This window comes from Lycium ferocissimum, chromosome 3 (assembly GCF_029784015.1).
Source record: "Lycium ferocissimum isolate CSIRO_LF1 chromosome 3, AGI_CSIRO_Lferr_CH_V1, whole genome shotgun sequence".
Lineage (NCBI taxonomy): Eukaryota > Viridiplantae > Streptophyta > Magnoliopsida > Solanales > Solanaceae > Lycium > Lycium ferocissimum.
Window position 1 is genome coordinate 70,129,239 of NC_081344.1, and position 11,298 is coordinate 70,140,536.

Consider the following 11,298-nt stretch of genomic DNA (forward strand, 5'->3'; position numbering starts at 1 on the left):
AACCGAATCGAATTGGCCATTCTACTGAAGAATTCGACCAACAATTCGTACCTATACAAACACAACAATGTTAAAACCAAAAAACAAAAAAAAAATCCGAAAATCCCAGCTCTGAAAATCTGAAAACAAGAACATGTGTAGCTTTGTGCCAACAATGTAAGCGCACATTAAACTTGATGGATTCAACCTTTAATTATGAATTGAAACACATTATACTCTCAACACATAGTACTATTAAAATTAGAGATTCAGAATTTAATATTTGCCGAAATTTAAGTGGTTTTATACATTTAATAAACGGAATTTTTGAATCAATTGTTTATTTTGCTTATAAAATTCTAGATCCGTCTCCATCCAATAACACTTATCCAAACATTATACTGTTGAAACTATGAATTTAAACAAATTATATCTCAACATAATATATTACACCTATATAGCCAAATTACTTTTGAGATGAGGGATTCAGAATATATACAACCCAAAATGATATATTACACCTATGTAGCCATATTACTTTTGAGATTAGGGATTCAGAATATATACAACCCAATATAATATATTACACCTATATAGCCATATTACTTTTGAGATTAGGGATTCAGAATATATACAACCCAGTATAATATATTACACCTGTATAGCCAAATTACTTTTGAGACGAGGAATTCAAAATATATACAACCCAATATGATATATTACACCTATTTAGCCAAATTACTTTTGAGATTAGGGATTCAAAATATATACAGCCAAACATAATATATTACACCTATATAGCCATATTTTCAGTTTACATTCGCATAATCAACTTTTTTTTGTTCGCAACAGTGCTTATACACACGGTTACAACATTATACGACACTAAACAATATTATACACTCATTGTAAACAATGTGCCCACCTTGTATAAAAGTGTATAAGAGGTGTTTTACGGAAAAAAAGGGGCTAAACCAGGTAAATATTCTTTGCCGGTAGACATAGAGCGTAATTTTCCCTATTTGCTGAAACTTAAGTGTTTTTATACATTTCCGTTGTTTATTTTGCTTATAACACATAGATCCAGATTATGTAAAATCCAAAAAAAAAAAAAAATTGTAAAACAAAACACTTACTTTTCTGGTAGCTGAAATTTTAGTGGTTTTATACATTTAGGGAAAATAACAATTTACCCAAAATGGCCCTTTTATACATTATTATACGCTTTTATACAAGGTTTATACATTGTCTAAAGTAAGTGTATAATGTTGTATATAGCCAAAAAAAAAAATTGGCTATGCGGATGTAAATTAAAAAATATATGGCTACGTCAGTGTAATATGTCATGCTGAATTGTATATTATTGAAATTATCCCCATTTAATAAACTTACAAATAGATCCAGATTATATAAAATCCAAAAAAAAAAAAAATGAAAAAAAAGAAACACTTACTTTTCTGGTAGCTTTACTGGATTTACATGCTTCTTCCCTTTAGCTGAAGAAGAAGAAGACTCTAACTCGGGTTGTTTCACCTGTCGGGTCGGTTATCACCTTTCGGGTTGGGTCGGGTTTCCGGAGCTTCTGTGCGGCTTGTCGGATATCTTTTAATGAAAGTGCGGTGCTCCGATTTTGAGTCCGGCGAGGAGCAGTGATTGGTTTTCGGGTGTTTTGGAGCTCCATGGATCCATAGATGGAGCCCCGATAGATGATGGGTCATTCGGGTTGGATCCGATTTGGAGTTTCTTCTTCGACTTGAATGTATGTAATAGTGAAGAAGGTTGAGTAGATGACTCCATTAATTGTTTGGGATAAAGCACTATTACCCCCCTGAACTATACCCTAAGTTGCTACGACACACCTTACCTTTTTCTGAGTCCTATTACCCCTAAACTTATTTAAAACGGAATAATTACCCCCAAAGCGACGTGGCAAAGAATAAAGAAACATAAAAAACGGAAATTTTAATTTTTTTCTTAAAAGAATCCGTATTTTCTTAAAATATGAAAATAAATCAGTTTTCCAAATTTAGATTTAAAAACTGGTTTTCCACGTTTTAAAAATGGGTTTTCCGCATTTTAAAAAATGATGGAGATAAATTTTCCAAAATTTTATAAAAATTCAGTTTTTTCACATTTTGACAAGAAAAACACTTTTTTCGGATTTCATTTTGAAAAATAAAAAGTGTCCTAAGAAAATGAAATCATGAAAATCAAGATTTTTAAGACATTTTAAAAAATAATAAAGTTTTCCATATTTTTAACAAATCCATTTTTCCATATTTTAAAACAATTCATGTTTCAGTTTCTTTTTTTTTTTTAAAAAAAACGGGTTCTAAAAAAAATTAAATTAATTTTTTTTTTTTTAAAACTGGTTTTAAAAATCATTTTTTTAAAGAAAATTCAGTTTTTTAATCCTAGTTTTCAGTTTTTTTTTTTTTAAATGGGTTTTAAAAAAATCAAAATTTCAAAAAAAAAACAAATTAAAAAAGGGGTTTTAAAAATCAATTTTTTTAAAAAAAAAATCAGTTTTTTATTTTATTTTTTAAAAAATTGACACGTAAGCTGAAATTTATTTTTAAAACAAATAAATACACATGTGGCAAGGAGAGTGTATATCACTCTCCCATATAAGAGTGGGCATCAGCGTTTAGGGGGGTAAATATTACGTTTTAAATAATTTTAGGGGGGTAATAGGACCCAGAAAAATGTAAGGTGTGTCGTAGCAACTTCGAGTATAGTACAGGGGTGTAATAGTGCCTTATCCCTAATTTTTTAAAAAAAAAATAGATTAACAAAATAAATAAGGGATCTGTTTAAGCTAAGATTGAGAAATTGATGAGTATTTTTTTTGCAGAGAGTTGTAGAGGGAAATGTGAAGAGACGGCGTTGAGGTTACTATATGTAGTAGCATTTTTTCTGGCGGGAAAGATGCTGACGTGGCTACTATGCCAGGCCTTGCTGTCATGACCTCTCATGTCATCTTGTCCTTGTAGCTTCCTTGCTGTTTCCCTGTCATAACAAAAGCGGATTCAGAATTTAAACTTGATGACAGTGACGGAGTCAAGAATTCATACAAGGAAATTCACACAGATGTACTAAGAATGTCTCACTTGAGATTTAAACCTATGACCTAATGCCATTTTTGAACCCCTTACTACTGTAAAAAAAATTCCTGCCCTTGCTTTCTCTCACTTTGCTTCAGCTATTCTTGCATGTATTGATTCAGCATTTGATACCTTGCTAACACTGCAACAAAAAACAAAAATAATCACATCAAGCCCCTTAGAAGACAGCACATAATACTTAAAGTTATGTCAAGCACTGAGGTGAATTCAAGATTTAACCAAAAGCAAACGAATGATTTGTTGGGGGGTGCGTGCAAAGAAGAATTAAAGCTTACCGCAACAGAAGATCACCACTAGATGACAGCTTTTCAGAAATCCATTAAGGAGCTATTTTTTGCAATAACCGGAGTTGCTCTTCAACTTCTCCTGTAAAGAAAGAAGAAAAAAGTATCAGGTTAGAAGGAGCTTCATATTGTCAAAGTGTATGCAAAAGATTATGAACTGAGACTTACTTTTATCAGCAATATCTAGATGGCTCGAAATCACTTTGTGCAATAACCGGAGTTGCTCTTCAACTTCTCCTGTAAAGAAAGAAGAAAAAAGTTTCAGGTTAGAAGGAGCTTCATATTGTCAAAGTGTATGCAAATAATTATGAACCGAGACTTACTTTTATCAGCAATATCTAGATGGCTCGAAATCACTTTGTGCATAAGCTCCTCTTTAGTAATCACAGAGCATTTCATCGATTGAAATAGGAAGTAAATCATGTCGAAAAACTTAGGCAAGCTCCAAATCATTTTCTTCCGCCATTTCGCTTGGGATATGGCTGGATCATTCTCCTCTAATGCCTTCTGCTTTTTGTCTCTAATCTGCAAATCCGTGAAAAATTAGCACACTAACCTCAAATAGTAGACCAAGAAATACAGATATCCTAATTTCTCAGTTCAAAGAATCAACTTCTTATATTATTAGCAAGGAAATGGTGTCATGTAAGAAGTGTCTTACCGACTGTAGAAGATTTCCGTTAAGAATGTCAAGGATTTCATCATCTGCTGTAACTTTTGAACTCTTCACAGGAGTATCAAAGGTCAACAACCTACTAGGAGGAGGGCGCCTAGCTAGCTTTATTGGTGATTCGGTTGACTCGCCATCTGGACTCATATAGCATCTCTTGGGAGGTTGGATCGCAGGTGTAGAAGCCATCAATTTTGCTGGAGTCGATGTAAGTTTTGCTGGAGTACTTTCCGCACATAACAAAGACGAACAATCTTCAATCTTCGAATTTTTTAATGGAGTTGATGGTACGGGAGATGGAGGTAAAGTAGCGGAATTAACCCCTCGTGTTGAGAATCTTGTGGTCCTAAGCAATTTAGGAGTTTCATTTGCAGCTTTAGAGGTGTTATTGGTGGAGCAATTAACAATCTTGGGTTCCGCGCTAATAGATGCTCGATTGGAAAAGGATTTCCTGAAAGATTGAGACAGGTGAGATACAGATGCTGGCGGCTTCTGGACTGAACCAATTGGTGTTTCGTTCATCAACTGTTGGCCCGCAGGAGTTAACGAGTTCGTCAAGAGGTCTTGCTTTGACGCACCCAATGATCCTGGTAGTGCTTCCTCAGGAATGTCATCTCCCTGAAATTCAGAAATAACATTTGTTAACAACACTAGTTTTGGTGAAAAAGCAAAAATATGTTAATATAACCTATTTTTTTCACCTTTTGGAGGAATTCGAGGTCGGGAAGAAAAGGATATCAGGCAGAAAAGGGATATCCCTGTACTAGTTTCATTTCAATCAACAAAGATTTAAGTCTATAAATAGTAGACTCACTGTCCCAGTTTATGTGAGATTCAAACTTCTTACTTAAGGTGTGTTTGAACATAGTATCTTGAAATTTTTCGAAATAAAATTTGCATAACTAAGTAAAAAGTACTATAAGTCACAATAAAGAACAGCCCGGTGCACAAGCTCCCGCTATGCGCGGAGGCCAGACCACAAGGGTCTATAGTCACAATTATGAATAATTTAAAATATTTAAAAGACATGAAAAAATTACAATAAGAAGACAACTCATTTGACTCTCAAAATCAAAATACCGTCACATAAATTACGACGAACAGTCTCAGACATACCATCGGAGAGCAATTTTTCCAATTGTCAAAACTAGCACAAGTTAGAAAGTCTGTCTTACCTCAGGGTGGGATTTAAAGAAATCCAAAATCCGATGGCGGAAGACGTCCCACAGTTGTACATTGCCACTAGAGGATTTCAGCTTCTCATCAACTTCAACTCTGTTAGCATTTAACGTAATATGAAGATCAGGCTTCATACAGCTTGTTCGTTCATCGAACACAAGCATCTTTTTTATCTCAATCGCCTCGGGTAAAAGAAACTTCATCTGCGCTAAGTGATTGTAAGTAAACTTCCTGCACAATCAACAGAGAGCCACACAATTAAGCAATAATTCATAGACAAATCATCAGTAAATGCATTCACTGTTCAGTTTTCATGTGTTCTTTGATTTGCAAAAATAACCAATTTTTTACGGCCAACTGGCAACTATTTCAAATTAGACCAGAGGTGTCTAAAATTCAAAACTAAGAGTATTCCGATAATAATTTGAGTGTGTACATACTCCGCAGATTTGCACAATTAGTCACTTTTATGGCCATTGTATTTAGAAATTGGCGACTTTTACAAAAATAAACAAATCATCAATAAAAATGTATCAAAAATATCATCTGCATACCTATCTGTTAGGCACTCCACTTTTGTACTAATGTTTGTAAATGTCGTCGAAGAACCCTTCAACTTCAGCAACCGAATCGAATTGGCCATTCTACTGAAGAATTCAACCAACAATTCGTACCTATACAAACACAACAATGTTAAAACCAAAAAAGCACTGAAAATCTGAAAACAAGAACATGTGTAGCTTTGTGCCAACGATTTAAGCGCACGTTAAACTTGATTGAGTCAACCTTTGATTGTGAATTGAAACACAGTATACTCCCAACAAATAATACTTTTGAAATTAGGGGTTCAAAATTAATATTTGCTCAATTTTTTTTTTATTTGGTAAATATTCGCTGAAATTAGTCTTTTTATACATTTGATAAATTGGAAATTTTCGATTCCATTGTTTATTTTGCTTATAAAATTCGAAAACAGTTCTAGATGTAGCTCTGAAAATTTCAAAACATAGTACTTTTGAAATTAGGGATTCAGAGTTTAATATTTGCTGAAATTTTAGTGTTCTTATACATTTAATAAACGGAGTTTTTAAATCCATTGTTTATTTTGCTTATAAAATTCTAGATCCATCTCCTTTCCAATATAACAAATCCACATTATGTAACATCCAAAATAAATTAAAATTTGTCAGAAAAATAAATAAAAAACACTTACTTCTGAGGTAGCTTTACTGGAGTTACATGCTTCTTCACTTTAGCTGAAGAACATTCAGAAGAAGTCAGGCGGGTCGGGTCGGGTTTCACCGAGCTCAATGAGGTGTCATTCTTCGGGCGGGTCGGGTCGGGTTTCCGGAGGTTCTGTGCGGCTTGTCGGATATTTTTCAATGAAAGTGCGGTGCTCCGATTACGAGTCCGGCGAAGAGCAGTGATTGGCTTTTCGGGTGTTTTGGAGCTCCATGGATCCATAGATGGTGCCCCGGTAGATGATGGATCATTCGGGTCGGATCCGATTTGGAGTTTCTTTTTAGACTTGAATGTATGCAATAGTGAAGAAGGTTCAGTAGATGACTCCATTAATTAAAAAAAATTAGATTAACAAATTAAAAAGGAAATCTGTTTAAGAAATTGATGAGTACTTTTTTTTGCAGAGAATGTGAAGAGACGGCGTTGAGGTTACCATATGTAGTAGCATTTTTTTCTGGCGGGAAAGATGCTGACGTGGCTACTATGCCAGGTCGGATTTGGCGCTAATTAGCGGGAAAGCTGAGGTGGAAGCTGATGTGTTTATTTGCCACGTAAGATTTTGGCGTGAAATTTTATTAGCGGGAAAGGCTCATGGGCTGTACTTCGTGAACCTTGGATTGTTGTAATTTGGGTCATTTGCACTTTTGTTCCTATTTTGTGTTCGTCGGCTTTTTTGTCCTCGCAACAAATAAATTTTTTGGGAAAGAACGTTGTTGTCCTTAAAAATAAAATAATTGTTCATATGTACTCCTTACTTTTATGCCCCTAAAATTATTTATTCGAAATTATGATCTAACCATTATAAAATATCTTTTGAGAAGTATCGTATTCGTTTATTCAAAAAAACATTTTTTAGACAAATCATCAATAAACATTTTGTAAAATTTCATTTGCATACCTAAGTCATTATCTGACACTCCACTTTTGTGGAATGTTTGTAAATGTTGATGAAGAAAATCAACTTCAGCAACTCGAATCGAATTGGCCATTCTACTGAAGAATTCGACCAACAATTCGTACCTATACAAACACAACAATGTTAAAACCAAAAACAAAAAAAAAATCCAAAAATCCCAGCTCTAAAAATCTAAAAACAAGAACATATGTAGCTTTGTGCCAACAATGTAAGCGCACATTAAACTTGATTTATATGGTTTTTTAATTATGAATTGAAACACATTATACTCTCAACACATAGTACTATTAAAATTAGAGATTACTTAATTTAATATTTGCCAAAATTTAAGTGGTTTTATACATTTAATTTGGTTTTTGAATCAATTATTTATTTTGTTTATAAAATTTAGATCCGTCTCCATCCAATAACACATCCAAACATTATTGTTTGGCTGAAACTATGAATTTAAACAAATTATATCTCACCATAATATATTACACCTATATAGTAAATTACTTTTGAGATGAGGATTGAATATATAACCCAAAATGATATATTACACCTATGTAGCCATATTACTTTTGAGATTGAGATTAACCATAATATATTTAATAATAATTATACTTTTGACATAAGGGATTCTTATATACCTCAGATAATATATTACACTTTCATAGCCAAATTACTTTTGAGATTGGGGTTCAAAATATATACAACCCAATATGATATATTACACCTATTTATTACATTATACCTATAGCCAAATTACTTTTGAGATGAGGGATTCTATATAATATAATACATTCAATATATAGAAATGGACCTCTTTTGATAGGATGACTATATATACAACCAATATGATATATTACACCTATATAGCCAAATTACTTTTGAGATGAGGGATTCAATAATATATACAACCATAACATAATATATTACACCTATCCTAGCCATATTTTCAGTTTACATTCGCATAATCAACTTTTTTTTTTATATACAACTACTTATACACACGGTTACAACATTATAGACACTATACAATATTATACACTCATTGTAAACAATGAATCCACCTTGAAATAAAATGTAAAAGGTGTTTTACTTGAAAAAAATGGCTAAACAGGTAAATATTTTTCCCGGTAGAAATATAGCGTAATTTTCCCTATTTGGTGAAACTTAAGTGTTTTTATACATTTCAATTGTTTATTTACTTATAACACATAGTTTTCCTAAAGATTATGTGTAAAAAAAAAAAAAAAAAAAAAAATTGTAAAACAAAACACTTACTTTTCTGGTAGCTGAAATTTTAGTGGTTTATACATTTAGGGAAAATAACAATTTACCCAAAATGGCCCTTTTATACATTATTATACTTTTATACTTTTATTACTAAAATTAAGTGTATAAAAAATCATCTTTATATATAACTGTTGCAAAAAAAAAAGTTTTCTTTAGGATGTAAATTAAAAAATATATGGCCTACGTCAGTGTAATATTTCATGCTGAATTATATAATTATAGAAATTATCCCCATTCAATAAACTTACAAATACAATATATACAAAATAATAAAAAAAAAAGAAACACTTACTTTTCTAAATATCTATGCTTCTTTTTAGCTGAAGAAAAATTTACTTAATTTTTCACTGGCGGGTCGGGTCGGGTTTCATTCCCGGGTCGGGTCGGGTTTGCGGAGCTTCGGTGCGGCTTGTCGGATATCTTTCAATGAAAGTGCGGTGCTCCGATTTCGAGTCCGGCGAGGAGCAGTGATTGGCTTTTCGGGTGTTTTGGAGCTCCATGGATCCATAGATGGAGCCGATAGATGATGCATCATTCGGGTCGGATCCGATTTGGATTTCTTCTTTTTATGTATGTAATAGTGAAAGGTTAGATAGATGACTCCAGTTAAATAATGAGAAATAGTAATAAATATAATAAAATAAAATAAACACGAAATCCGTTTTATAACAAACATAAAGAAAATGATGAGAGGCACTTGTGAATTGAGTAATAAGATGAAAAAATGGTCTATGGGGTATTTATAATATTTTGTTGTATATGAACTACTTATATAGACTTCTTTAATACAAAATAGATTAATCTTGAAATAGACTCTTGACCCTGCCACGTAAAGATTTAGCGCAAAATTTTATCGGGGAATAGGGCCATTAGTTAGGCGTAATTAGTGAACTTTGGATGTTGTAATAATTTGGACGGACGAAGAAGTTACTCGTTATTTATTCTTTTTTTCTATTTTTAAGTAGAGTTAGTAGCACTTTTAGTCTTGATACTTGTAATATTTAGTTAAGCATATTTAAACTGCATACTTTTGATTTATTTATGTTTTAGGAATATTCACGAATTTATCATAATTGTTAACCGTTCAACTATATTTAAAATTAAGTCAAAGAAAATTTTATTTTTATTAGTTTGTCTAAAAAGATTGACGGACATTTTTATATTTAGAAATAATTTAACTTTTTAAATGTAAGCATAAATATCTAAAAGTTTGTATTTTGTAAAAAAAAAAAAAAAGTTTTCCTTTTTAATTATATTTATATCAATATTAAACGATTTGGGGTTGGTAGGATATTTATAATCTATTATAATTCCTAATTTATGTGTCAATTTTCTTTTTATTGTTCCAAATGAGAATGTCACCTTTATATAATTAGAAACAACTTAATTATTAATTCACCCTTAGTGAAATAATTTATAGTAAAGTGTTCAAGTTTGTTTTGACCACAAATTTAAGTTTTTATGTCTTTTCTAAATACTTGTGTCAAATCTGAGCCAATCACACAAAAATTGAGGGACGTAATAAGTGTGTTGTTACTTTATATATTTGAAAGTAATATAATTCTAAAAATTGTTCAAATATTTAAACATATTTTACATAAAGGAACTTAAACACTCGTTCTACCATTAAAAGATTAAATGTTTTGTTAAGTATTCAAGGAAAAATAAAATTTTATCAATAACGGAGGGACAAAAAGTGCCATGTCTCTTTTAGGCCTTAAAATTTGAATCTTTTTATAAAATTTTATCAATAAAGTGTTTTTTTTTTTGCCACTAAAATAAAATAATTGAAGGTTGACACACGCTTTAGTAAACGGCTCTTTTTTTCTTTCGTTATGATTTTCTCCAACTCTTTTCTTATATTGTGAATTATTAATTGTACGGAAAAAAAGTACCTTTTATGCATAAGTTTTGAATATACGGAATTTTATGATAAAATATTTTATAAAAATATATTTAAAATAAAGTCAAAAAAAAGTTGTTTGTTTAAATAAGGACGAGTACCTTCAAACAAATTGGGACGGAGGGAGTATATTTGGATTAAAATGATTTAAAGTTGTTACCATCGGAAACCAAAATTTTTAAGAAAAAAAATATTAATTGAGCAATAAAGGGTTCAAGGAATATTAAAATGGTAGGCCTTAAAATTTTAACTGGTTTAAACTATTTTTTTTTTTGTGGCCACTAAACTAAAGAATGCCTTACCACATGCTAGTAGTAAAAATTTACTCACATTATGTTGAGTGCTCACACCAAATAAGTAGATACATAACATGTGATAGAATACTAGCACTTTATTATGACTAATTAATTTATATTTTCACTTTATTAAATTAATAAACCACGATAAGTTTAATTGGTTTGATGTAAACATCGGTATGAGTAAGTATTTGCTCAAACTAGCTATGTCACTCGCTATACACCTTTTTAATTTAAAATATTGTGATTAAATTTTTTTTATATTTTTAAAATTCGTCAATTAAATAAGACAAAAAAATGGAGGGAGTAACTTAAAATAAAGGTGCGGCGGAAAGTAGTAAACAGGGTCCTAGGGTCCCCTTAAGTTTATTTCCCAAAAATGTTTTTTTTTTTTTAAAATAAAGTCACCAACCCATATCCATC

At 31.5% G+C, this 11,298-nt stretch overlaps 1 pseudogene; it reads right to left on the bottom strand.

Annotated features, from left to right (window-relative positions):
• Positions 1–3,157: 3,157 nt before the first annotated feature.
• Positions 3,158–7,190, bottom strand: LOC132050615 (CDT1-like protein a, chloroplastic; annotated as a pseudogene).
• Positions 7,191–11,298: the final 4,108 nt, after the last annotated feature.